Here is a 27,488-nt window from a genome sequence, read left to right on the forward strand (position 1 = left end):
TCGCTCACAAGAACAAGGAAAATACTTTACACAGCGTACATAGAACGTTCAACTTTTCTGAAGGATTCAGTACAGTTCCAGGTTTAATAGGATCGAGGATCAAGAATTCCGGCCGGCCGGTGTGGCCGAGCGGTTCTAGGCGCTTCAGTCTGGAACCGCGCGACCGCTACGGTCGCAGGTTCGAATCCTGCCTCGGGCATGGATGTGTGTGATGCCCTTAGGTTAGTTAGGTTTAAGTAGTTCTAAGTTCTAGGGGACTGATGACCTCAGATGTTAAGTCCCATAGTGATCAGAGCCATTAGAACCAAGAGCAAGAGTTCCGGTGTGTGCGCGGGAGGGGGGGGGGGGAGATGAAATCCCACACAAAGAAATACGCAGAGACTTCAGCCTCGATACAAACACACACATATCTTTTGATAATGTTGGAAGGCGTCAGAAGGATATAACAGCCTCTGGAAGAAGGTCACACAGGTAACTTTTTATAGCAATAATCAAAGGGCCACCAGGGATAAGACGTTAGTGGACGTCCACAGACCTCTGTATATTCGCACTATATCGGTAACAAACATGCGTCAATCCAACTGAACGTACCGAAGGGAGAAAATTACACTTTAATGTCCCATCGACAACGAGGTCGCTAGAGACGGAGAACAAGCTGGAGTTACTAAAGGACGGTGCAGGAAATCGGCCTTGCCCTTTCCAAGGAACCATCGCGGCATTGTCTCACACGATTTATGGAAATCAAGGAAAACCTAAATCAGGGTGACTGGATGGAGATTCGAACTCCCGTCCTCTCGAATGAGAGTCCAGTGTCCTAGCCACAGCGTCATCTCGCTCATTCCGAACATACGGATGTAGGATGTCGACGCAGTCTAGATCGTGAAGGTGTTGTGGCGTATGATGTACATGTGCACTCAAGAAAGAGAATAGAACACAAGACAATATTTTTCATTGTGTCTAGTACGAACGTAACAGTGACTTTGGATCAAGGGGAGCAATAGCTACTTTGGATCCCATTTGACCTTCAGCGTGCCCCACTCCCTTCCCCTACCCGACCGTCCCCTCCCCTCCTCCTCACCCCCTTCAACGCTCCCCTACCCCTCAACTATTCCCCTTCCCCCCTTCCACTCCTACCTTTTCTATTTAATTTCTTTTAAATACCCTAAAAAAATAAAACAGCCAGTTAAACTTCGTCGGTTGACAAGGGTGGGTGGGTCACAAAATCATTTTTGTGCAGTGATGATGATTCTATAAAGCCACTTGATTCCACGCTACAGTGCTCAGTTTATCATCGATTATTAAGCATTTATTGTCTTTTGCCAAAAGTAACAACTTACTTTGCTTATTAGTAGGGAATGCACTTTGGTTGCTTCGAACTATACACTGAATAGTTGATTTTTCATTAGAATTTAAAACAGATTCTCGGCAATCATTTATGCTTAATTACGTACGATGAGTGTTTCACACCTTTTTTTCTACATATTAGCTATTGCGGTGACTTCCAAGAGTATTCATTTTTGCTCGAAACCTGTGAATTCTGTAGTAATTTCTCCTGATAGTACATCTTTCATCAGCTACCTATATATGTCACTTTTAACACCACAAAAAACTGAGGTACTTACATGAGGCATGTGTAACACATTTTGAAATGTTTTGTCTCAAATTTCTTCAGGAGACATCTGTAACAGAAATCTACATGGTCTCAGAAATATTTAAAACACCAAATCCTACAACTACGGGTTTTGTCAAATATAACCATTAGCCTGTTAACCGAATAACAACCAAATTTTCCTTACATGAGGTACTGTTCTTAAAATTTGGTCTTGCAGTGAGAGCAACAGTCTGGAACTGCGTGACCGCTACGGTCGCAGGTTCGAATCCTGCCTCGGGCATGGATGTGTGTGGTATCCTTAGATTAGTTAGGTTTAAGTAGTTCTAAGTTCTAGGGGACTGATGACCTCAGAAGTTAAGTACCATAGTGCTCAGAGCCATTTGAATCATTTTTCCTCGTCCTAATTCAAGAAAAAAGTGTAGCTAGCAAAACCTAGTCCCTCGAACAGGTTTAACAGCAAAAAAAAAAAAAATAAATAAATAAAAATAAAATAAATAAATAAATAAATAAATAAATAAAAACTGACAAAACTGTAAAGGCATGCAGCGTATCTAAGAATAGATAACATGACCTCCGCACTTTTTCCTTAGTTCCGTGAGACGAGGGAATGCTCTGGAGAACGGATATGCAAGCTTGCCGATGTTCGACTTAGCGCCAAACATTTTTTATTTTTATTTATTTTTTCAGTTGAAGGATCAAACTGTATCCAAATTACACTCAATTACGCGATGTCTTGTGTACTTATTTCTGTTACTATCACATTTACTCAAAAATTAAGACATAACAAAAACTTCTTACAGACGTAAACCGCGACTTTATTTCATCGTGACACAAATAAATCCAGCAGAAAATAGCAATGGATACAGTAACGTCTGTATCCAGTTAGGTACAAAAACCTCATTACGTAGGTTATACTGGATTGCACATGTGCTACACACAATAATTCCATTCTACATGATTCACGTCCAAGCTTATCTTCATTGAACGAGCAACGTTCACTTTAGAGAAGAAGTTCAAAGTGATCACGTTGCATCTGCAAACACTCCGCCACTCGCTGGATCATACTGTGCAAAACACCTGCACCTACCATTGCCGAAGCGGCATGCATGCGAACTATTGTGTCGTGTACATCTATAGGTGGAGTCTGTAAGCTTGTTCTATAAGTGTCCCTAGAACCAAAAAAAAAAAAGTCTAGAGGATTAAGGTCCAAGGAACGTGGAGGTCAGAGCACCAGATCTCCATGACCAATCCATATCCCTGGAAACGCTTCGTTTAAATAGTTGTGCAAATTCATTCCAAAGTGTGACGGTGCACCATCATGCTGAAACCATATCCGTCGCCGAATGCCAAGTGGACCGTTTTCTAACGCGTCCGGCAAAGAATTTCAAAGAAACGTACATTACAGGGGCACATTCAACTTGTTAGACCTTAGGTAAGTACCCAAAGCACTCCTCCCACGCTTCTAATTCAAAAGTTTATGCCAAAGCGTCCCAGAAAGCCACGTTCAAGGCTGACGTGTGGGTCGTGTTCCGACCGATAATGGCTGTTGTGGGGGCTGCAAATATCGTCACGATTTGTCAGTTCATATCACAAGATTTACAGAATGTCCGTTATCTTCCGGTTGGTGCTAAAGCCATTCACAAAACTATACTCGTCGCATGCGATCTTTTCGCCGCTGTTGTTTAGTTAACGTGTAATGATACGGATGTAGTTCTTCATCGTGCAACACTTGTAAGTCTTGTTAGTAGGCTGTTTAGGTTTTTATGTTGGTAACGCCACGTAGTGCTCTGTATGAAAATCGCTGACTGCATTGTGTGCAGTCTGTGGCTCGTTGGACTCATTGTTGGAATATTCACTAGTGTAGTGTTGGGCAGTTGGATGTAAACACCGCGTAGCGTTGGGCAGTTGGAGGTGAACCGCCAGCAGTGGTGGATGTGGCGAGAGAGATGCCACAGATTTTGAGAGATTACTATGTAAGCACGATTTGGACGTGTGTCCGTCAGAAAAAAGAAATTTGTTTAATTGGATGTCACAAAATTATATATATAATGACATTTGGCCGCTATTAGGGTAACTGCATTGTTTGTTGTTTGTTCTCTATCAAAATTTTTATTTGCTGACTACGCCTATAAGTAGTTAGTGTCTTCAGTAGTTAGAATCTTTTATTTAGCTGGCAGTGTTGGCGCTCGCTGTTTTGCGGTAGTTCGAGTAACAAAGATTTTTGTGAGGTAAGTAATTCATGAAAGGTATAGGTTATTGTTAGTCAGGGCCATTCTTTTGTAGGGATTATTGAACGTCAGACTGCGTTGCGCTAAAATATTGTGTGGCAGTTTAGTGATGATCGGAATAGGTAAAGAGAGAAATGTCCGAGTACGTTGAGTTTTACTCAGCTCTTTCTGTATCAAATAATGTAGAAGTTTACCAGCACAGTCATTCTTAATTGCCAAAGGGGACGTTTCATACGACAACCCTTAGCCGATGATAGCTCACTGGAATCTTCTGATATTTTTCTTGTAGTTTGAGTAATTAGTGTAGTAATTGCTAACGCGTAATTGTAGACATAATTTCCTTTGTGGTTGTAGTTTTTTCATTGTTGTACTGTAAAACAGTTGTGGCATGTATGTATATTTGCACCAAATATTTCTTAGTCGTGCTTGCAATTAATTAGATATTATTTTTAATTCTATGTTAATATATTTTCTTATTTTTGCTCTTCAAAATTGTGCTTTTCTGTGCTATAGTGTGAGATATTGTGACAATAATGGCGTATGAAAAACGTAACACTAGGCTCCAAAATGAATTGAGAAACGACAGTGACGACGTGCGTAGCTTATCAGCACCACCATTTAAGGAATTAACAAATATTCAGAATAGTAATTTGGTAATTGTGCATAGGGAAATGGAACAGACAGTAAATAACGGTGTGGACAGTGAAACAATTAGTGAACAGGGAAGTATTGTCGATCGACTGGTCGGCAATAGCTCGCCCCAGGAATCCGAAATGATAGGGCACAATCATGCAAATACTGTAGATTCAGGTTTTGTGTCATTACCTATTTCTCAATCAAGTCACGATACATTTTCTGCTTTTCAAAATGCGAATGCTGCTGGTGCAAATGCACTGCCGAAAAGCACACAAGAACAGGTTCCAGACGCTAATATATTGTTATTGCAATTAATGCAACAAATGAAACACAATCAAAAACAAACTGAACAAAGGCTTTAAAAGTTAGACGCAATGGAACAAAACCTTCAAAAATGCCTAATGAAATGATGGGATTTTAGTCTACACACGTGGCTGTGACTACTGTCTGTCTAGCTGAGAGATTTTTTTTACTGCTTAATGAAATGCCATATAGCTAGTGAACGACGTTTTAATCCTTGCTTTGGTGTATAATTTCTCATTTTGTTTAACATCTAGTTTCTAGCTGCACTGCAGCATTGGTTAAAATAAAATTTAATAAATGTACTAATATAACTACTTTCTGTCTACAGATGCATTAAATAATAATTTTATTATCTACTTTCTTGAAAAAGGAAGCACAAATAGACATTACACCGGAATTGCATACACATTTTTTTTAAATGACTCGATAACTTATTTGGTAGAGTACGTTATTGTGATGCATCACTCTAGTGCTAAGATGTGACTTAGGTATTATGGTGTAAATAGACATTTCTTACCTTTACTGTAATATTTTTTTCTGCTTGAGCTTTGTCATGTTTAGGTATAAGTTATTGCATTTACTGCTGCTGTTTGCCAGGCATAGTTCTACTGAATTAAACTTTGTATTACTCCACTAAGCCAGTTTTTGATTTATTTTTCTTGTTGCTGCACATTGGCTCATATTAGTTGTAATGTTGCATTTGCTTTGCTAACTTAGATCTTTTGCTGCTTGCTTTGCTACTTCGGATTTTTTTCCTCGTTCTTGTTTGCGTTAATGTTTGTGCTGCTGCATTGCCTTGTTCTTTTATATATATATATATATATATATATATATATATATATATATATATATCTGAGCTCAGTAGATTTAAAAAAAATGGTTCAAATGGCTCTGAGTACTATGGGACTTAACATCTGTGAACATCAGTCCCCTAGAACTTAGAACTACTTAAACCTAACTAACCTAAGGACATCACACACATCCATGCCCGAGGCAGGATTCGAACCTGCGACCGTAGCAGTCCCGCGGTTCCGGACTGAGCGCCGGAACCGCTAGACCACCGCGGCCGGCTCAGTAGATTTAAGTTATATTTAGAGGGGGTAGGCTATATAAGAGAATAAGTTGTGATGAATTGGAAGAAATGCATTGAGAAGCTATAAGAAAAAGGTTCAGCCAAACAAGAAGTGTACAGTGAAGACAAATTATTTTGAAAGAGGATATGAACAAAAAAAGTAGGGTTTAGGGACAACAGTTTAGATTGGATTTTCTTGGAAACAAATGATGATTTTAGATAATGGAAAATAAATAATGAGATAAGAAATAAGTGAACATATAAATACAGAAAGCATGCTTAGATAGGATTTGTCTTGTGGGAACAAATTTTGAAATAAGAGGAAAGATCTGTGGAATTAAGTTTTGGGTTGGACTGCAGTACCAAATGCTATACTGAAAGCAAACCCTGTCCTTTCCTTTTGTGTGATTCCGCTATGTGTTATGTGTATCCTTGTGTGTCTATGTTCTTCCTGTCTTTATATGTTTACCTGATGGGAGTTATGTTTTAAAATTTTTCTAATATTAAGCTACATTCACTATGATGAGGAATACTGTTATCCTCAAATACTTTGGAAAAACTGTTTGGATATTATTTATTCTGTTTTGTCTTCCTTTAATGATCATATGTCAAATTAATATTTGAATAATCTCATTTATTTACTTATGTCATAATTCCTGTGACATTGATGTATATGTTTATTTCTATTCTTTTGTAAAGCCTGTATTACTACAAATGTTAACTGAATTATTATGTTCTTTAATGATGTTTTCTGTACCGCTGTAACTGTAGTCTCATGTCATAAAATTGTATAGACACCAGTTCTTCAAATTGAGTATGTAGTAGGGTTACTGCACATGTTTCTGTTGGTCATAGTGTATGCACAATATGTGAGAAGTTAAAGAAAAGAGGACTGTTAGTGCTTGCATGTGTGTTGATAATTCAGCAAGGGACTGCTTAACAGTACTGCTGGTTCTAAGGACATTCCAAAAAGTTTGAGAGTGCACAAGTGGCGGTTTATGGACTTGCTATATTATCTGCAAGACTCTTCGATGTTCATTGTGCATCCGCACAGTCGCAACAGATGGCTGCTGGGCATCTCGACAAGGGCTGTATCTTTGGTGGCCCACCAATACCATTATCTCTACAAGAAAAACTAAGGGTCTGCTCTGTGATGACCTACCTACCACTATTCTTCAGGATCTCGACTGACTCTGCTGTGGGTTTGCTCTATTATGGCCCCTTACCTGTCTGCGTTTCAAGAAGAGTCAACACTGTCTTTCCATTGGAAAGACAACACTACTTCTTCAAGATTGCATGGAAATTTATTACTTCCATGTGTGTTTTCTTTTACTGCTCAGACTTTGTACTACTGTTATGAATGATCAAGACTGTCTTTATGGACTGTGAGAACAATTTTTGCTTTTGACCAACATTGTGTCAATCAGTGTGTGCATTTGATATCTTTGTCATTGTAATTATGAAAAAATTTATCAAATCAGTATTGTCCACTGCCCAAAACAATTTGTAAAAGTTTTTGTGGGAAGGCTATGTAAGTAGGCTGTTTAGGTTTTTATATTGGTAACGCCACGTAGTGCTCTGTATGAAAATCGCTGACTGCGCTGTGTGCAGTCTGTGGCTGGTTGGACTCATTGTTGGAATATTCGCTTGTGTAGTGTTGGGCAGCTGGATGTGGACAGCACGTAGCACTGTGCAGTTGGAGGTGAGCCGCCAGTAGTGGTCGATGTCCGCCAGAAAAAGGAAATTTGTAAAGATGGATGTCAACAGGGTGTTTCAAAAATGACCGGTATATTTGAAACGGCAATAAAAACTAAACGAGCAGCGATAGAAATACACCGTTTGTTGCAATATGCTTGGGACAACAGTACATTTTCAGGCAGACAAACTTTCGAAATTACAGTAGTTACAATTTTCAACAACAGATGGCGCTGTGGTCTGGGAAACTCTATAGTACGATATTTTCCACATATCCACCATGCGTAGCAATAATATGGCGTAGTCTCTGAATGAAATTACCCGAAACCTTTGACAACGTGTCTGGCGGAATGGCTTCACATGCAGATGAGATGTACTGCTTCAGCTGTTCAATTGTTTCTGGATCCTGGCGGTACACCTGGTCTTTCAAGTGTCCCCACAGAAAGAAGTCACAGGGGTTCATGTCTGGCGAATAGGGAGGCCAATCCACGCCGCCTCCTGTATGTTTCGGATAGCCCAAAGCAATCACACGATCATCGAAATATTCATTCAGGATATTAAAGACGTCGGCCGTGCGATGTGGCCGGGCACCATCTTGCATAAACCACAAGGTGTTCGCAGTGTCGTCTAAGGCAGTTTGTACCGCCACAAATTCACGAAGAATGTCCAGATAGCGTGATGCAGTAATCGTTTCAGATCTGAAAAATGAGCCAATGATTCCTTTGGAAGAAATGGCGGCCCAGAACAGTACTTTTTGAGGATGCAGGGACGATGGGACTGCAACATGGGGCTTTTCGGTTCCCCATATGCGCCAGTTCTGTTTATTGACGAAGCCGTCCAGGTAAAAATAAGCTTCGTCAGTAAACCAAATGCTGCCCACATGCATATCGCCGTCATCAATCCTGTGCACTATATCGTTAGCGAATGTCTCTCGTGCAGCAATGGTAGCGGCGCTGAGGGGTTGCCGCGTTTGAATTTTGTGTGGATAGAGGTGTAAACTCTGGCGCATGAGACGATACGTGGACGTTGGCGTCATTTGGACCGCAGCTGCAACACGGCGAACGGAAACCCGAGGCCGCTGTTGGATCACCTGCTGCACTAGCTGCGCATTGCCCTCTGTGGCTGCCGTACGCGGTCGCCCTACCTTTCCAGCACGTTCATCCGTCACGTTCCCAGTCCGTTGAAATTTTTCAAACAGATCCTTTATTGTATCGCTTTTCGGTCCTTTGGTTACATTAAACCTCCGTTGAAAACTTCGTCTTGTTGCAACCACACTGTGTTCTAGGCGGTGGAATTCCAACACCAGAAAAATCCTCTGTTCTAAGGAATAAGCCATGTTGTCTACAGCACACTTGCACGTTGTGAACAGCACACGCTTACAGCAGAAAGACGACGTACAGAACGGCGCACCCACAGACTGCGTTGTCTTCTATATCTTTCACATCACTTGCAGCGCCATCTGTTGTTGAAAATTGTAACTACTGTAATTTCGAAAGTTTGTCCGCCTGAAAATGTACTGTTGTCCCAAGCATATTGCAACAAACGGTGTATTTCTATCGCTGCTCGTTTAGTTTTTATTGCCGTTTCAAATATACCGGTCATTTTTGAAACACCATATATATATATATATATATATATATATATATATATATATATATATATATATATATGATGACTTTTGAACATTATTAACGTTCTCTATCAAAATCTTTCATTTGCCAACTATGCCTATTAGTAGTTAGTGCTTTCAGTAGTTAGAATCTTTTATTTAGCTGGGAGTATTGGCGCTCGCTGTATTGCAGTAATTGGAGTAATTTGTGAGGTAAGTGATTCATGAAAGGCATAGGGTATTGTTAGTCAGACCCTTTCTTTTGTAGGGATTATTAAAAGTCAGATTGCGTTGCGCTAAAAATATTGTGTATCAGCTTAGTGATGATCAGAATAAGTAAAGAGAGAAATGTCTGAGTACCTTGATCTTACTCAGCTGTTTCTGTATCAAATAACGTAGAAGACTACCAGCACAGTTATTCTTAATTTTCAAAGGGGACGTTTCACACTTCAACAACCAGTGTTTGAGATATCTGGAACTGCCTTGCAATATCACGGGTACCTCGCCGTGGTGGTTTCAAGAATTGCGTTCTCTGTTTGTGGAGTACGTCTAGTCCTTGGACGACCTCTGTCTGTCACTTGCGGATGAAGATTACCGGTTTTCCAACAGCTCTGTTTCAGGCGACGAAAAACATTCTAATCTGGATGACGCCTTTGAGGGTAGTAGCACATTCACGAGCAGGAGTGGCAGCTTCGTTATAGGATGCTCACAGCACCAAATGCTTATCGACATATTCATCGTTCATATATTCCATCGGGATACCGCCCTACATGAACCTGACACATGCATGCATTTCAATTGATCCCACAGTTGTATCATAGGCTATTGTCATTTGACAAAATTATTTTCTACTTATAAACGAGGAGAACAACGGGACGGACGTCTAACAACTAAAAAAAAAGGAACAGAACGAGGATTCGAAATACAGCTTTATAGTGGATGTTTTGTTGGTATTCCAGAGGTCTGCTCAGCGAGCTACAACGGCTGGTACAGTAGTAATACACGTTACTCTGTACATTCCGATGCGCTGCACTATGTGACGGTGTTGCCACCTCCTCGTTCTGATATGTGTGTTTTCAAAATGCACTCGATCTGATTTTGCGAGACAAACTTTTGTCCTGAAAGTGGATGAAGAATCGCATGCCGGTCTCAATGTGCGGCAGTTTTCATGCTCCCTGTATACATACTGCTCAACGTAAGTCTGGAATACTATCATAAAATGTAGTCTACGATATTAGAGGTCTCATTGACCTAGGCACTTCGTACATTATCAAGTTAGAGTCCATATACTGGACGGTGTTTACCACTGGCATGCTTTGTGTCCATTTCCCAGTCATCTGAACATACCACTGCCGCAGTGGCACACAGCGAACAGTCCAATATCAACAACAGCTTCATTCAGTTTGTGTTCAGCACTGCAGTAACATTCCACGTAGGGACATACAACCAACTGATAGGGTCAGCATAGCGCCTTTACTTCCAGCAGGTCATACACAACAAGGTGTTGCCGATCGGTTACACGCCATTCAAAGTAGTGTGTCTAAAACGCGTAGAAAGCACTAAGAGACGGGAAAAGTGAACGACAGACCTCGCAGTGGTCGTCCTTGTATGACAACACCTTCGACTGCCAGAAATACTGGAAATGACTTCTCCCGGGCAACAGGGATTCGTATCTCAGACCAAACAGTGCGAGGAAAATTATATCAGGGTGGTCTCCATTCCACAACACCAATGAGAAGTTTTGCACTGAACCAGCGGAATCGACGTAATCGAAGGACATGGGCTTTCGCACTTCAACACTGGATCATTGCAGAATGTAGTTATACAGTGTTTACTAACGAGACCAGTATTTGTTTGCAACCGGACGCTAAACATGTTAGGGTGATGACACCAGGAACGCCCATACGTTCAGAAAGTCCGTCCGTTTTCAGATGGCAGTGTAATGTCTGGTAATGTTCTGTGCGGCAATAATGATGGGACGGTGGAGCCTTCTAATTCCCATCTGCGGCAGTTTGACTCGTCCCTGATACCTCAAAGCGATCCTGCGGACGTGAAATCGGTGACAGCTTCCTCCTAGTCGTTGACAATGCAAGATCGTACCATATTCTAGCAGTGTCTCGACATCTTCAAAGGTGAAACATCAACCGAACGCGTTGGCCAGCACAGTCACCAGACATAAATCCAACTGAGCATTCATGGAAACTGTTGAAGGTGGACATTGCACAGCATCGGAATTCACCTGTCTGACCGAAGGTGCCATTGAGGATTGGGACCTCATACTCCAAGATAATCTTGATGGTCTCATCAAGGGCATGCCATGCAGAGTGGAAGAACTCATCCGTGTGTGCGGAAGACATACTCACTACTAAAGAGATAAAGAGTTTCACTGTTTTTGTTTTCGAGATCTACACTTAGGAGAGAGCCTGCTTTGTTTTGTAATGATTTTCTGTAACCAATCAAAATCGTTATTGTTTTCGGAGGGAATTATGCTTATTTTGTTAATAATGTATTGTACAAACCTCAATAAGTGTACTATAAGCAGTCATTCTAGTAAAATGTGTAATATGCCATGACCTTTGTTGAAGTGTGTAGTTTTTCGATTAATTTAGTGGTTAATTAATTACATATTCATTTCTCCAATAATAAAGCCGTAATGCATGTAAAAGTGACGCTAAATACGTAAAGTCTGACACCAACAATGAATGAAATTCAAAAAGATGCTTCTCATGAGCAGGCTGTATTTATTGTTAATTATTTGCTTTTGATGGTTTCTTTGTTGCAAATGTTGAACACATTTGTGCATAATTTGTAATTAAAATATTTGTGACAACACTATTAAGCTTAGACTATTATGCATAGACTGAGAAGGACCAGACGAGAGATATATGCCTCTCAACTTGTAAATACTATCCGTAAGGTGCATGTGTTTTAAATGAGACTTTTGGTGGACTTCAACAGCAACTCGGGGTCATTCTGTTACTAACCACTGAGGACGCAACTTCAGTGTGACAGTCTGTTCGGAGTGATTGGCGACAGTAAAGTGGTATATTTTGGGTGGAAAGCGGCCGTGAAATCTTCCTTGCTTGCAAGAACTGTGTAAAATTCACTGCTAAGCTGAACTAAGAATGTGGCAGCCGGTCGGGACTCTTAAATTTTGCGAGTATCTGAGGGCGCTTAGCACTGGACTTGCAATTACTTCATCTGCTTTTGAGATTTGCTGTGTGGTAGTCTGAAAGACTATATGAATGACTGCAGGAATTTACAGGTTTTTGTGCTACTAAAATCTAAATGTATGTGAGTTGGGAACTGATTTATGAATAGTTTAAGGGGTATAGGGCTTCCCGATAGGCTTATTAGAATTGTGAGATTCTGCTTGTACCTGCTTCGTCTTTATGCAGCCTCAAATGCACTTATTTTATTATTATTATTGAATTTAAGCTTTATTTGGATATTTTTTGTAAAGTGATCACTTCAGTTAACTGTGTGTTTACTGTATATTGTAAGACAAAAGACGACGCACCACAAAGACGTTGTGCAAATTTGTCGCAAATTGATATTCACACAGGTATTGACGGAAAATACAAAATTGTAAACTTCAGCAGCCAGTGGATGAATGTGTGAGAAGGCAGCGCAATTTCACCGTGCAGCTCGCCAGGATAGTAAACAGGGCTATGTCGATACTAGGGCATAAAGTCTTTGGGAATTTCATTCCGTGTACTCACTTAGACAGTAACTATGCTTTGCAGACTGGCGCGTTAACAATATACAAAGGTGTTAGCATCTGAGAGAGGACTTGTAGTTGGGCTCAAAGAAGACGGTTGCAGTAATCGGCCAATAGCTCGACATTTGAATAGGATCTATACCACTATTCGACGATTTTGGCAGGACTGGGTGAACAATGGCCGAACATAGAGACAAGAAGTAAGCGGTCGACGTAGAGAGACGACAGAACTTGAGGCACTCAGAGCCCCCGATTCTTCATTGTCATCGGTCTGACGAGCAACTGTGCTCCAATGGTCACAAGGACCGTTAACTGGCTGCTCACAGAGAGGGGACTGAGCTCGGGGCGCCTTTTGCGCCGACTACCATTGACGTCATACACCACAAGCCCGTGTGCAGAGGTGTCGAACGCGTTCGACCTGGAATCTCATAGACTGGAATAGAACTGTCTTCAGTGAAGAGTCCCCTTCGATCTGAGCCCCGACGACCAGCTTAGACGTGTTTGGAGACGCGCCGGGCAGCAATGGGATATTGACCTTACTGTCGCGCGACAACTAGAAGTGATGGTCTGGGTTGTCATTTCATTTCATAGCCAGACCTCTTTGGTTGTCATCTAGAGCACGTCGACGATATTCTACACCCCGTTTTGCTGCCCTTCGCGGCAAGCCATCAAAAATGGCTCTGAGCACTATGGGACTTAACATCTATGGTCATCAGTCCCCTAGAACTTAGAACTACTTAAACCTAACTAACCTAAGGACAGCACACAACACCCAGCCATCACGAGGCAGAGAAAATCCCTGACTCCGCCGGGAATCGAACCCGGGAACCCGGGCGTGGGAAGCGAGAACGCTACCGCACGACCACGAGATGCGGGCGGCAAGCCATCCTCGGCTTACATTGCTACAGGATAAAGTCTGCCCGCACACGGCAAGAGTTTGTGTTTCTTGTCTTCGTGCCAGCAAAATCTTATCTTGTCCAGCAAGGTCGCTGGATCTTTCCCCAGCTGAGAACATTTGGAGCATACTGGGGAGGGCCCTCCAACCAGCTCGGGATTTTGACCTTATAACGCGCCAATTCGACAGATTTTGGCACGATATCAATCAGGAGGACATCCAACAACTCTATCAATCAGTGCCAGGCCGAATAAATGCTTGCATAAGGGCCACAGGTGGACCAAAGCGTTAATTCACTTGCTGAACCTGTGAAGCTCTATCTCGCGAATAAATCACTAAATTTCTCTGAAATTGCAATCATTTGATTTCCTGTATCGATTCCTGTCCCATCGTCTTAGAGTATGGGAATAAATCATCAATTCATTAAAATTCATATTCCTAGTGTAGCCTGCCATTATCTACCCTAAAAACCGTAATCATTTACCCCATTTATTTATTAATTGTTCTACTTTTATTTATCTGCCAATCTTGGAAAGTGTTCGACGTCACGATGACCTGCATAACCAATTTATTTCAGCGAGTTTAGCTGACCAGTGTAAAGCAGAGAGTGTACAACTCGACACGATGACATTTAGCGAGCTACTCTTTAAACAAGATCCTCTGTTTGCCCAACCCTCTCAGGCAGGTGTGCGCTCCCTTTGCCGGCCGACGCGCTGCGTTAAAGGATTAGCCGAGCGCGCTTTAGCTAAGTGTTTTGACACGAGCAAAGCGAGGTGACAGTCTTTGGTCTATTCTGGGACGAAATAAACGAGAACAGCTTGTTGCGTCCAATTAGCTGGTCTCGTCTGGGATTAGCAAATTGCCTTTGCTGCTTTTCGCTTTGGATGCACTTTTGATAAATTCTCTTATGTGCTGACCACACTTTTATTTTTCCAATAACCTGACGCGTTTCGACCTTACGTTATTTTCAAAGGCAGCCTTATGTTAGTTATATAAAACTGTTCATAGATACATTGTATGTCGTCAACATTATCTTGACCTAGAATGTTGACATGATACAATGTATCTACTAACAATTTTACATAACACATAAGGCTGCCTTTGAAAATGATGTAAAGTCGAAACGCATAAAGTTCTTGTAAAAAATAAAAGTGTGGTCAAGACATAAGGAAAGTTATCAAAATCGCTTATGCCCGTTTCGTCCACATTGCCGTTGCTGAAGGTATAAACTACGCTCCTGTGTGAGCAGTTCCGCACGAGCACAACATCTCAGGCCACAGCTTTTGTTCCGACGATGGATTCTAAGATGGAGCGCTGAAGAGGCGCAGTCCTCATCGCCCATTTTATTTACGGATGTTGTGGGGTCCAAGTGGAACAACAAATCACAGCGATAACCACGGGCCGACAGAAGCAAATTATCGAGCAACAAGAGAAAAGGCACCAAGCTTACTTTAGTATCGATATATACTCGTAATATAAATCGTGGGTGACAGCCTATAACATAAAAAATTAAGAGCTGCTGTTTATCACCTGTTCTAGCACAACAAATTACCTACACTACTGAATATCGTTACCACTGCAGTAAGATATCAGATGTGATACGCATGTGCAGAATGTGTAGTCGTCAAGTACTGACGTTAGGACGACGAATAGCTGTGCCTGTAGATGTTTAAAAAAACGGACGAGTCATTCAAAGACTAACAACAAGTGACCACAACTTGAATCGTTTCGTCTTAAACCTGAAATGCTATTTCAAAGTAACTCCCGGAAACATTTCGTAAAGACTAACTGGCAGTTGTTAAGTCGTGGTTATCTCAGTCCAGAGATAGCAAAATCTGGGGACATTATCCAGGTAAAGGCTGCTGAGGCTGCAGTTCCTAGTCTCAATAGAGTCATGCCTCCATAAATTATCCACTGCAGTACGGAGTTCACCCAGCTGAGAAGAAAGGTCTGCAGTACTACTTGCTAATCACCGATATCTAAGCATATTTTCAAAGCCAAATTACGTGATTAAAAATGAGTAAGTCAGACCAGGTTACTAAACTGCAGTGCCCATATTGTTCTAATGTACGGGGGTTATTCAAAAAGCAAGGTCCGATCGGGCGCGAAATGAGAACCACAGTGAAAATCCAATTAAGCTTTCGACAGTTGGGTTTGTCAGTGTCTAGTATGGACAATGATTGCATCACTTCACTCTGTTTAGTTCTAAGGCACAGTGAGCACGTAAAGATGCCTAAAAATAGTGTCTCCCGCCAAGTACGAGGACCTTGTGTGAGATTTCGCCTGATGTCATGCAGCCCACATAACACAACTGTCATGCATTTCCTTCGTCATGACAATTTTCGGCCGCACTCTGCGGAGACAATGAAGACGCTCCTGCAGCGTTTTCGATGGGAAGTCATCACCCACAATAAAGGTCGTAGTTGGCTCCGCCTGAGTTTCATTTCTGCTCACATGAACCACTGGCTATGAAGGCAACATTTTGACACAGACAACGAGATGTAGACAGCGTAGGGAATTTGAGGAAAGCCGAGGCGGCTACCTTCTACGACGATGGTACTGTAAAATTCGTATAACGCTACGACAGATGTGTAAGTCGGAGCGGCGACTATGTAGAGAAATAGCTGGAAGGTGTAGCTAAGAGTTGCAAACAAACCATTTTTGATTTTCACCGTGGTTTACATTTCGCGACCGATCGGACCTTACTTCCCGAATAGCCTTCTTCCTTGCAGTGTCCTTCAGATATGTACAGGTAATTCAGCGATCGACATCTGTATGAAATTCGAGAATCATATTCGCATTTGCGAATATGCTGAAGCTCGACTGCAAGCTACGAGATCCAGAATATCGCAGACGCAGGCGCTCGGGCTGATACTGGAAACAGAAAGGGGTTAAAAACTGTAGTACTGGAATTACACTCCGCCTCACACCGTGTGCTGATTTCCCAAGTATAGATGTTGACGTAAATGTTTATAAATAGCAGAAAAAAATGAATCACAAGACGCAGAGTTAAATTTAGGTATAAAGTTCAAGTTATTTAAAATCTGAAAATATGACCAGCTTTGCGAAAACAATCAATCACAATAGATGTATTTTTCCATTAATTTACATGTTTTTTTCACTCTGTCGCCACAATAAGGTGCCTAGCGGCTTGAAACAGTAAACTACACATGTCTTCCCACGTTAAGACCAATACGCAACAGTAGTGGCGCATTCTCAGAAGGGAGTACATGTTGCGGGTTTGCTGCAGACACAGTTCTGCTGCGGTACGTTCAATGGGTGTATCACAGCGTGCGACCGAAATGGCACGGCAACTTGAAATGTACTCTATAGTTGAAGTGCGCGAGGCAGTGCAGTCCTTCTGGGTAAAACGTCTAAACTGCACACCAATTCACGGACGGCGACTGTGGTGGTACATGGACGACGAACAGCCGCAGTGAATTGGTGCCAACAATTTAACCAAGGCCGCGCAGACAGGGATGATGCTGATAAACCACGTACTCCAGATCTTGCATTATGTACTTTCCATCTTTTCTGCAAGGTGAAAAATCTGCAAGAAAGACGTTTAACAACGATGAGAACGTTCAAAAAGCGATTCTCGTGTGGCTCTGTGACCAAAGAGCAGATTTATATCTCAAGAAACTGAACGATTTGTAAGGCGTTCTACCATTCTTTATGGAGACTTACAGACTATGTCCCCCCATGAACCATAGACCTTGCCGTTGGTGGGGAGGCTTGCGTGCCTCAGCGATACAGATAGCCGTACCGTAGGTGCAACCACAACACAGGGGTATTTGTTGAGAGGCCAGACAAACGTGTGGTTCCTGAAGAGGGGCAGCAGCCTTTTCAGTAGTTGCAGGGGCAACAGTCTGGATGATTGACTGATCTGGCCTTGTAACACTAACAAAACGGCCTTGCTGTGCTGGTACTGCGAACGGCTGAAAGCAAGGGGAAACTACGGCCGTAATTTTTCCCGAGAGCATGCAGCTTTACTGTATGGATAAATGATGATGGAGTCCTCTTGGGTAAAATATCCCGGCGGTAAAATAGTCCCCCATTCGGATCTCCGGGCGGGGACTACTCAGGAGGACGTCGTTATCAGGAGAAAGAAAACTGGCGTTCTACGGATCGGAGCGCGGAATGTCAGATCCCTTAATCGGGCAGGTAGGTTAGAAAATTTAAAAAGAGAAATGGATAGGTTGAAGTTAGATATACTGGGAATTAGTGAAGTTCGGTGGCAGGAGGAACAAGACTCTTGGTCAGGCGATTACAGGGTTATAAATACAAAATCAAATAGGGGTAATGCAGGACTAGGTTTAATAATGAATAAAACAATAGGAATGCGGGTACGGTACTACAAACAGCACAGCGAACGCATTATTGTGGCCAAGATAGACACGAAGCCCACGCCTACGACAGTAGTACAAGTCTATATGCCAACTAGCTCTGCAGATGACGAAGAAACTGAAGAAATGTATGATGAAATAAAAGAAATTATTCAGATAGTGAAGGGAGACGAAAATTTAATAGTTATGGGTGACTGGAATTCGGTAGTAGGAAAAGGGAGAGACGGAAACGTAGTAGGTGAATATGGATTGGGGCTAAGAAATGAAAGAGGAAGCCACCTGGTAGAATTTTGCACAGAGCATAACTTAATCATAACTAACACTTGGTTCAAGAATCATCAAAAAAGGTTGTATGCATGGAAGAACCCTGGAGATACTAAAAGGTATCAGATTGATTATATAATGGTAAGGCAGAGATTTAGGAACCAGGTTTTAAATTGCAAGACATTCCCATGGCAGATGTGGACTCTAACCACAATATATTGGTTATGAAATGTAGATTAAAACTGAATAAACTGCAAAAAGGTGGGAATTTAAGGAGATGGGACCTGGATAAACTGACTAAATCAGAGGTTGCACAGAGTTTCAGGGAGAGCATAAGGGAACAATTGACAAGAATGGGGGAAAGAAATACAGTAGAAGAAGAATGGGTAGCTTTGAGGGATGAAGTAGTGAAGGCAGCAGAGGATCAAATAGGTAAAAAGACGAGGGCTAATAGAAATCCTTGGGTGACAGAAGAAATATTGGATTTAATTGACGAAAGGAGAAAATATAAAAATGCAGTAAATGAAGCAGGCAAAAAGGAATACAAACGTCTCAAAAATGAGATCGACAGGAAGTGCAAAATGGCTAAGCAGGCATGGATAGGGGACAAATGTAAGGATATAGAGGCTTATCTAACTGGAGGTAAGGTAGATACTGCCTACAGGAAAATTAAAGAGACCTTTGGAGAAAAGAGAACGACTTGTATGAATATCAAGAGCTCAGGTGGAATCACAATTCTAAGCAAAGAAGGGAAAGCAGAAAGGTGGAAGGAGTATATAGAGGGTCTATACAAGGTCGATGTACTTGAGGACAATATTATGGAAATGGAAGAGGATGTAGATGAAGATGAAATGGGAGATATGATACTGCGTGAAGAGTTTGACAGAGCACTGAAAGACCTGAGTCGAAACAAGGCCCCGGGAGTAGACAACATTCCATTAGAACTACTGACAGCCTTGGGAGAGCCAGTCCTGACAAAACTCTACCATCTGGTGAGCAAAATGTATGAGACAGGCGAAATTCCCTCAGACTTCCAGAAGAATATAATAATTCCAATCCCAAAGAAAGCCGGCGTTGACAGATGTGAAAATTAACGAACTATCAGTTTAATAAATCACGGCTGCAAAATACTAACGCGAATTCTTTACAGACGAATGGAAAAACAGGTAAAAGCCGACCTCGGGGAAGATCAGTTTGGATTCCGTAGAAATATGGGGACACGTGAGGCAATACTGACCTTACGACTTATCTTAGAAGAAAGATTAAGGAAAGGTAAACCTACGTTTCTAGCATTAGTAGACTTAGAGAAAGCTTTTGACAATGTTGACTGGAATACTCTCTTTCAAATTCTTAAGGTGGCAGGGGTAAAATACAGGGAGCGAAGGGCTATGTACAATTTGTACAAAAACCAGATGGCAGTTATAAGAGTCGAGGGACATGAAAGGGAAGCAGTGGTTGGGAAGGGAGTAAGACAGGGTTGTAGCCTCTCCCCGATGTTATTCAATCTGTATATTGAGCAAGCAGTAAAGGAAACAAAAGAAAAATTCGGAGTAGGTATTAAAATCCATGGAGAAGAAATAAAAACTTTGAGGTTCGCCGATGACATTGTAATTCTGTCAGAGACAGCAAAGGACCTCGAAGAGCAGTTGAATGGAATGGACAGTGTCTTGAAAGGAGGATATAAGATGAATATCAACAAAAGCAAAACGAGGATAATGGAATGTAGTCGAATTAAGTCGGATGATGCTGAGGGAATTGGATTAGGAAATGAGACACTTCAAGCAGTAAAGGAGTTTTGCTATTTGGGGAGCAAAATAACTGATGATGGTCGAAGTAGAGAGGATATAAAATGTATACTGGCAATGGCAAGGAAAGCGTTTCTGAAGAAGAGAAATTTGTTAACATCGGGTATAGATTTAAGTGTCAGGAAGTCGTTTCTGAAAGTATATGTATGGAGTGTAGCCATGCGTGGAAGTGAAACAGGGACGATAACTAGTTTGGACAAGAAGAGAATAGAAGCTTTCGAAATGTGGTGCTACAGAAGAATGCTGAAGATTAGATGGGTAGATCACATAACTAATGAGGTCGTCACAAACTTCGTCCCTGTTACCATCCCGCGGTTGAGGAGGCTGTCATTGCGCCCGGACGTCACATTTCATGATAAACTCTCATGTTTAGTCCCTGTTACCATCCCGCGGTTGAGGAGGCTGTCATTGCGCCCTGACGTCACATTTCATGATAAACTCTCATGTGGCACAACTTGACTAGAAGAATGGATCGGTTGGTAGGACATGTTCTGAGGCATCAAGGGGTCACAAATTTGGTATTGGAGGGCAGCGTGGAGGGTAAAAATCTTAGAGGAAGACCAAGAGATGAATACACTAAGCAGATTCAGAAGGATGTAGGTTGCAGTAGGTACTGTGAGATGAAGAAGCTTGCACAGGACAGAGTAGCGTGGAGAGCTGCATCAAGCCAGTCTCAGGACTGAAGACCACAACAACAACAACAGACTATGTTGAAAAGTAGTGTGATGTTTCTGTGGCACTTTTAAGTGTAATTCAGCGTCCAGTGACAGTTATTTAGTCTGCCATGAGAATGGGTGCCGCATGTGATTAGCCGAGCGGTCTAGGGCGCTGCAGTCATGGACTGTGCGGCTGATACTGGCGGAGGTTCGAGTCCTCCCTCGGGCATGGGTGTGTGTGTTTGTTCTTAGGATAATTTAGGTTAAGTTGTGTGTAATCGTAGTGACTGATGACTTAGCAGTTAAGTCCCATAAGATTTCAAACGCATTTGAACATTTGGGAATGGGTAACTTACTCTTTGAAGTCCCCACGTATAACCGTTAGTCAATCAAATGAAAAGCATGACTGAGAAACTGTGTACGTAAGGAGGAATCGAGCTCGTTTACCTGATCTCGATATTCTATTTTGGATTTCTCATAGTTTTCTTAATACAATCCAGATGAATAAAGAGATGGTTTCTATCACAATCTTTTGCCGATCTCTGTTTCCACATCCATTACTAGGATTTGTAAATTCTTGTAATGTTTGATTATTGCTGCTTCTGTTTCTTGTTGATATTATCAGCATTATTTCAGAGTAGAAGCTTTTGCTTTTAAGATTCTGGGCATGTTATAATGAGTCCACTGAATGTACACCATGAACACGAAGGTCCTGTCGATAGTAACTAAAATCCTGTGCTGTCTATGACGAAGTGGTAGGCTACACGGAATCTGTTTTTAAGGTCGTCACAAACTTCGTCCCTGTTACCATCCCGCGGTTGAGGAGGCTGTCATTGCGCCCTGACGTCACATTTCATGATAAACTCTCATGTTTAGGACGCAGTCAGATTACGTCCCAAACAAGCAGCGATTTCACAACAGGACGAACCGTATTCATTAATGCTAACAAATACTACCGCTGGTTCACACGTCGTCATTTACGCAGCAAAGCACCGGAATCTCTTATTCATCCTTTTGTGTTTCCGGCGATCAATAATATGGAAAAAGGAGGGTAATTTGAAGTATGGTCAATAGCCTAACAATTTTATCTGTGGTGATGCTGAAGAAATTACATGTTTTTTCACTATATTGATTTCGTCATTGAAGATAATTTCGATCAGTGTCAAACTTTTAGCTAAAGCAGGCGGATACATTCCAAACACTGAATTTATGCTATGCTATTGTGACATCTCACGGTAAATGGAAAAATAAATAGAGGAAGCGACGAAGTTCTCTATTTTCATAATGATTACTTTTCACTGAAATTCGATTATTAAATTAAATACAATTCTTCCAACGCAGACCAATAAAAACTAAAAATGTTTAACTACATCTTTACCGAATGAGTCATGTCTATGGTAAATAACAAGTTGAACAACAAAAATTTAATAACATTTCCAGCTTCATAGGTAATTATTGTCGACGTAGAAATCCCAGATAAAACTATGAAATAATCGGCATTTATGCTTGCTGACAGATCACAACGATTTTTCATCTTTTTTTATCTTGCTAGTTAACTGATTCTCCAATTATCATTCAGTTTCTGTGTTGATCTACGTAACACCATTTTTTTCTGTAAAACGGCTCTAGATGAACATGATCGTTTTCAAAATTGTAGCTTAAGAGGCTTCCTATATACTAACGCATCGCATGCAGCTTTAAAGCCGTGAATGATACGTGCTTACGATGCGGCACGCTAGGTGTTCCGTTCTAACAGGCCAACGGTACCAACCGGCCGCCAGGTCATCCTCAGACTATTAGCGTCACTGGATTCGGATGTGGATGGGCATTTGGTCAGCACACCGCTCTCTCGGCCGTTGTCAGTTTTGTGATCAGATGTGAATAATTCCAACTGTTTGTTATTCTCCTTCCTGTTGTAAATGGATACAACGCTATCCACTTTCAACTTGTTTAGCTTAACTATCTACAGTGACTATATCAGTTCATTAAATTCTGGCAAAATCAAATATTTCTCTCTCGCATACACATGCGTTTAATAAAGAATTCACTACATACAGTAACAGACGTGACCTGAACCAGCACCAACGGTAGAATAGAATATACCTTCGTTAGCTCGCAAAAAGTGTTCTGCCAACTTTTCGTAGCTATTGTTGAGCGAAGAATTTACGAGCTGCGGACGAATTCAATTACGGGCGGGAGGATAATTCTCTTTTACAGCCGGCCAGCGCTGGACTTGCGGCTGACAGCCCGTCGGTGACTTTTAATCAACCCGGGATGCTTCACAAACATCTGCTACGACGTGCCGCGATTTATTTAGCTGCCGTATCGTTGCCCACTTTTGTTATGCCAGTTCTTTACATGAGATGTATACTTTGATTTCCGTATCCAGAGGGATCATTTCCCATTCCATAAAACGAAGGCTAAAGCACGTCAAATGTTTCGCGAGTGGAAACTAAGACTTACCTATGCTTTTGTGGACAACGCTCTTCTAATCAAACCATTTCTGTTAGAACCGTTTGTCTTTAGGCTGCTTTGAAACTGTTTTCCGTATTTTCCTGTACCGCGGCAATCGTTTCACCATTGCGTAACTACAGCATCTACCGTCTTCTGTAACAAGTTTTGTATACTCTGGTCTTTGTCTGCTCCCTAGTGTTATTTCCTCCTACTGCTCCTTTTAGCTCAGAGATAACGATTTTTCGGTAAAATGTAGCAGGATAACACTTTAACTTGTCGCTACTTCCGCTAAGTGTTTTCCATAGCCGAGCGGGATTAGCCGAGCGATCTTAGGCGCTGCAGTCACGGACCGGGGGGCTGGTCCCGACGGAGGTTCGAGTCCTCCCTCGGGCATGGGTGTGTGTGTTTGTCCTTAGGATAATTTAGGTTAGGTAGTGTGTAAGCTTAGGGACTGATGACCTTAGCAGTTAAGTCCCATAAGATTTCACACACATTTGAAATTTCTTTTTTTTTTTTTTTTGTTTTCCACAGACTTTATTTTTCCGCCAACTTTATCTATTGTTTTTAGTTCACTTTCATTTAGTACTTTACCTGTCCACTTAATTCTTAACGAACCTCGATTGCACTATATTTTAATTATTTAATGTGTGCTTCCTGAGGTTACGATTTTACAATTGTCCAATTTTCCGCATTTCCTTCCGTACAATGCTGTGCTCCATACAAAAACTTCCAGTTTCATATCAACACTTGACACTTTTACCGAAGCAGTTCTTTTGCCTGCAACGTTCTGTTTCTTGTACACAGCCTGCCAAAAAAATAAAGCACCAGAACAGGAGAAGGAAATGAAATGAAACCTCGTGGGTGAGAGGATATATGATGTTATTTCTAAGCTTAACAAAAAAAAAAAAAACGAAACTCCGCCCTAACAGGCCATGAAGGCGCAACGCTACCGACCGGCCTCCATGTCATCCTCAGATCGAAGGCGTCACTGGATACAAAAATGGAGGAACATGTCAGCACACCGCTCTCCTGGCCGTAAGTGAGTTTAACAGACCGGGGCCGCAACTTCTGAATTAAGTAGTTTCTCATTTTGCCTCAGAAGGGCTGTGGGCAACCCGATTGCCAACAGTGCTCCGCAGATCTGATGGTCACCCATCCCGACATGCTTAACTTCGAAGATTTGACGGACACGGGTGTTATTTCAGTGATTACAAAATCGAGTCAAATTGACAAAGAACTTGCAAATTTGAAAACACGAATCAGTATGACGCTGCCCCCTTCTGGCCTGGATGCATGCTCGTATTCGGTTGGAAAAGGGCCACAGCTGTTGTAACTGGTCCTTGATATCTGGAAAACTGACGCTGGGAAGGAGTTGCTATGGGAGCAGGTGCCAGGCCTGTAATATCGGGAACAGATCTGGGGATTCTTCTGGCCACGAGAGTTCCCCTCAGACCTCATCAGACACATACCATGTGTGTAGATTGAACATTGTCCTGCTGAAAAATGGCATCACGGTTCTGCTGCGTGGGAGATAACACACGAGGCTGCAGGATGTTCGTGACGTTCCTCGGTCAGTACAAAACGTCTCCGCGCAGCATGACGATAGGATTAACACTGTTGTGATTCTCCAAAACATTAATGGCAGAAGTAGGGAAAAACTGCGATATTAGACTGATTCCTTAAGAATAACATAGCAAAGTTTCATAATCAATTCTCGCTAGCAATATGTTTAATAAGTTTGTTTTCTTGTCTGCACATGCCACTCCTCCTCTTTCTATGCTGTGATCCACATCTTCTCTATGCTAGATATTTTTGTGCGTTAATTTTTCGTTCACACTTTCGAAATGAACTGCAGCTCAGCCTAGAAGACTGTGAGGAAGATTATCTTTGCTTGTTCCTTTGTATACAATGTGATTTTTTAATAGTACTTATTTCAGTTTTTATTTTTATACATATCAACCTGTTTTGCTCTAAATGGGTTGTAACAGTCAACGCACATTTTCAAAAAAAAATGAGGAAATGCCGAATTTCACGTGTAAAAGGTACAGGAAATTAAATAACAGTGTTACAGATGCTGCTCCAAAGAGTGAAGAACAATTTTTGACAAAGTAACTGAATTCATCGAACACGTAAATTAGTGAAGGAGTTGATGATGCTGTGTACAGTGCCAAACACGAGTTTTCCGTTGGATTTAGGTCACATGACTTAGAAATACTCGTCCATGTCATTATTGTTTCATGTGAATGTAGTTGTCGTTGGTCAAAGGGCGTTAGACTGTATGATGACAGTAACAGAATTGGCTCTGTAAGTAATATTCATATTTTGTGTAAAGTTTGTGAACATGATGTTCAGTTCAGGACTTTTGTTCTCCAGGGGAAGATGTATGAGGCGGTACAAGATTGTTGTTGTGTACATAGTTCCGCGTAGTCAGCGCGTACTCAACTTTCCCACTAGAGCGCGACCCGCTAAGCACAACAGCGCAGGCGCAGCGCTCGTCCGTCTCCGCACTACGTGATGGCGCTGCCATAAAGACGGACCAAATTCTGCTTCCGCCGATCGGCGTATTAATATGTAACGCAGCCAATGAGATTGCTGCTAACGTAGAACCTTTTCTCCTCGCGGATCACACTCGCGCAGTGATACCTGAACGCGCGAAGTATTATAACGAGTATACAGACCTCCGATTACTCAGTCTGCATTAGTCTGCATTTGTCTGTACCAGTCTATAGTCAAGTTTCAGTCTGCGCCTAATAAGATTATCATATTCCCGTACATAGCCATGAAGAGAAATGTATAGACACTTTGTCAAGTATCAGAGATATGTGAGAATAAGATTAACGTACCAAGACCAAAGGAACTTCAGATTGTCAATTGTAAATAGCATCCAGAACCAAGTTAAGTTATTTTTATGCTTGTTGTTATTTTAATAAATGTGTGTGAAAATTAATCAAGTTCTGTTTAAAGTTTGTCACCTTCAATCTGCTACTCTAAGCGTGCAAGTGGCATTTCTATCGTCTGACCTAACGGCAAAAGATAAACACGCCACGATAAGACCTCGAGAGATATTGCTGACACTCGTTAGAGCGACAAGTCAAATAATCTGATGGTGTATGTACCGAAGGTCTTACAGTACGCACACCACAATTGTGGGACCGAGCGAGGTGGCGCAGTGGCTAGCACACTGGACTCGCATTCGGGAGGACGACGGTTCAATCTCGCGTCCGGCCATCCTAGTTTAGGTTCTCCGTGATTTCCCTAAATCGCTCCAGGCAAATGCCGGGATGGTTCCTGTGAAAGGGCACGGCCGACTTCCTTACCCGTTCTTCCCAAATCCGATGAGACCTATGACCTCGCTGTCTGGGCTCCTTCCCCAAACAACACACACAACCACAATTGTGTTATGCCATAAGATGCTTAGCTGTAGGCAGAGAAGGTGCAAGCATCGATGAAGCGTGATTGGACAAAGCTCAGGCAGCAGATGAAAAAATACGAAAGTTGGCTAGGCGAAAGGAGGCAGGGGAAGAGATTACTCCAGGAAGATAAGGGAGAGAATGAAGATTATGGATGTGGACACTATTAGTCACTAGAGAGGTAGAAATATGGTCAAAAATTGAAATAAAAACTTAAATGCGGTTTCCAATGAACTAACTTTTTCGAGTTATAATGTAACTTTTCTCAGGAGCTATAAAAGCTAACAGCCTGAAATTTGGCATAGTTCTTAAGAATTATTTATTAAATAACATAGCGCAGCACTTTTGCGTTATCTGTTCTCTGAGAACAGTTCTCCATTAAAATTTGAGAAAAATAGAGCAGTTCCTGGTAACATAAAACTGGAAAATTAATTTTGAAGCTACTACGACCTTACACAAAAATCTGTTCCACCCGTTTTATTAGCCGTTTATACAGATGTAAACTGTGAAATTCCAGTTTTATTACTTTGTTAGTTTACGAGGAAAGCTACTTTATTGAAACACTGATAATTAAAAATTCAAATCCTTATAAAATGTAAGTCGATGCAATTTGTGAAACAAAAATTGCACAGAATTTCAAGCATTATGTTGTACATAACAGTCTCAAGCTGTACTATTTAGCTGTAGAACTTTTGGAGGTATATACGTCTAAGTATAAGAAGGCATTTTGCCCTACGTCTGTCCTCAAAAGAATTGGACCTCTTCTGAGGTCGCCACCATAT

Source organism: Schistocerca nitens, chromosome 8 (genome assembly GCF_023898315.1).
Source record: "Schistocerca nitens isolate TAMUIC-IGC-003100 chromosome 8, iqSchNite1.1, whole genome shotgun sequence".
Lineage (NCBI taxonomy): Eukaryota > Metazoa > Arthropoda > Insecta > Orthoptera > Acrididae > Schistocerca > Schistocerca nitens.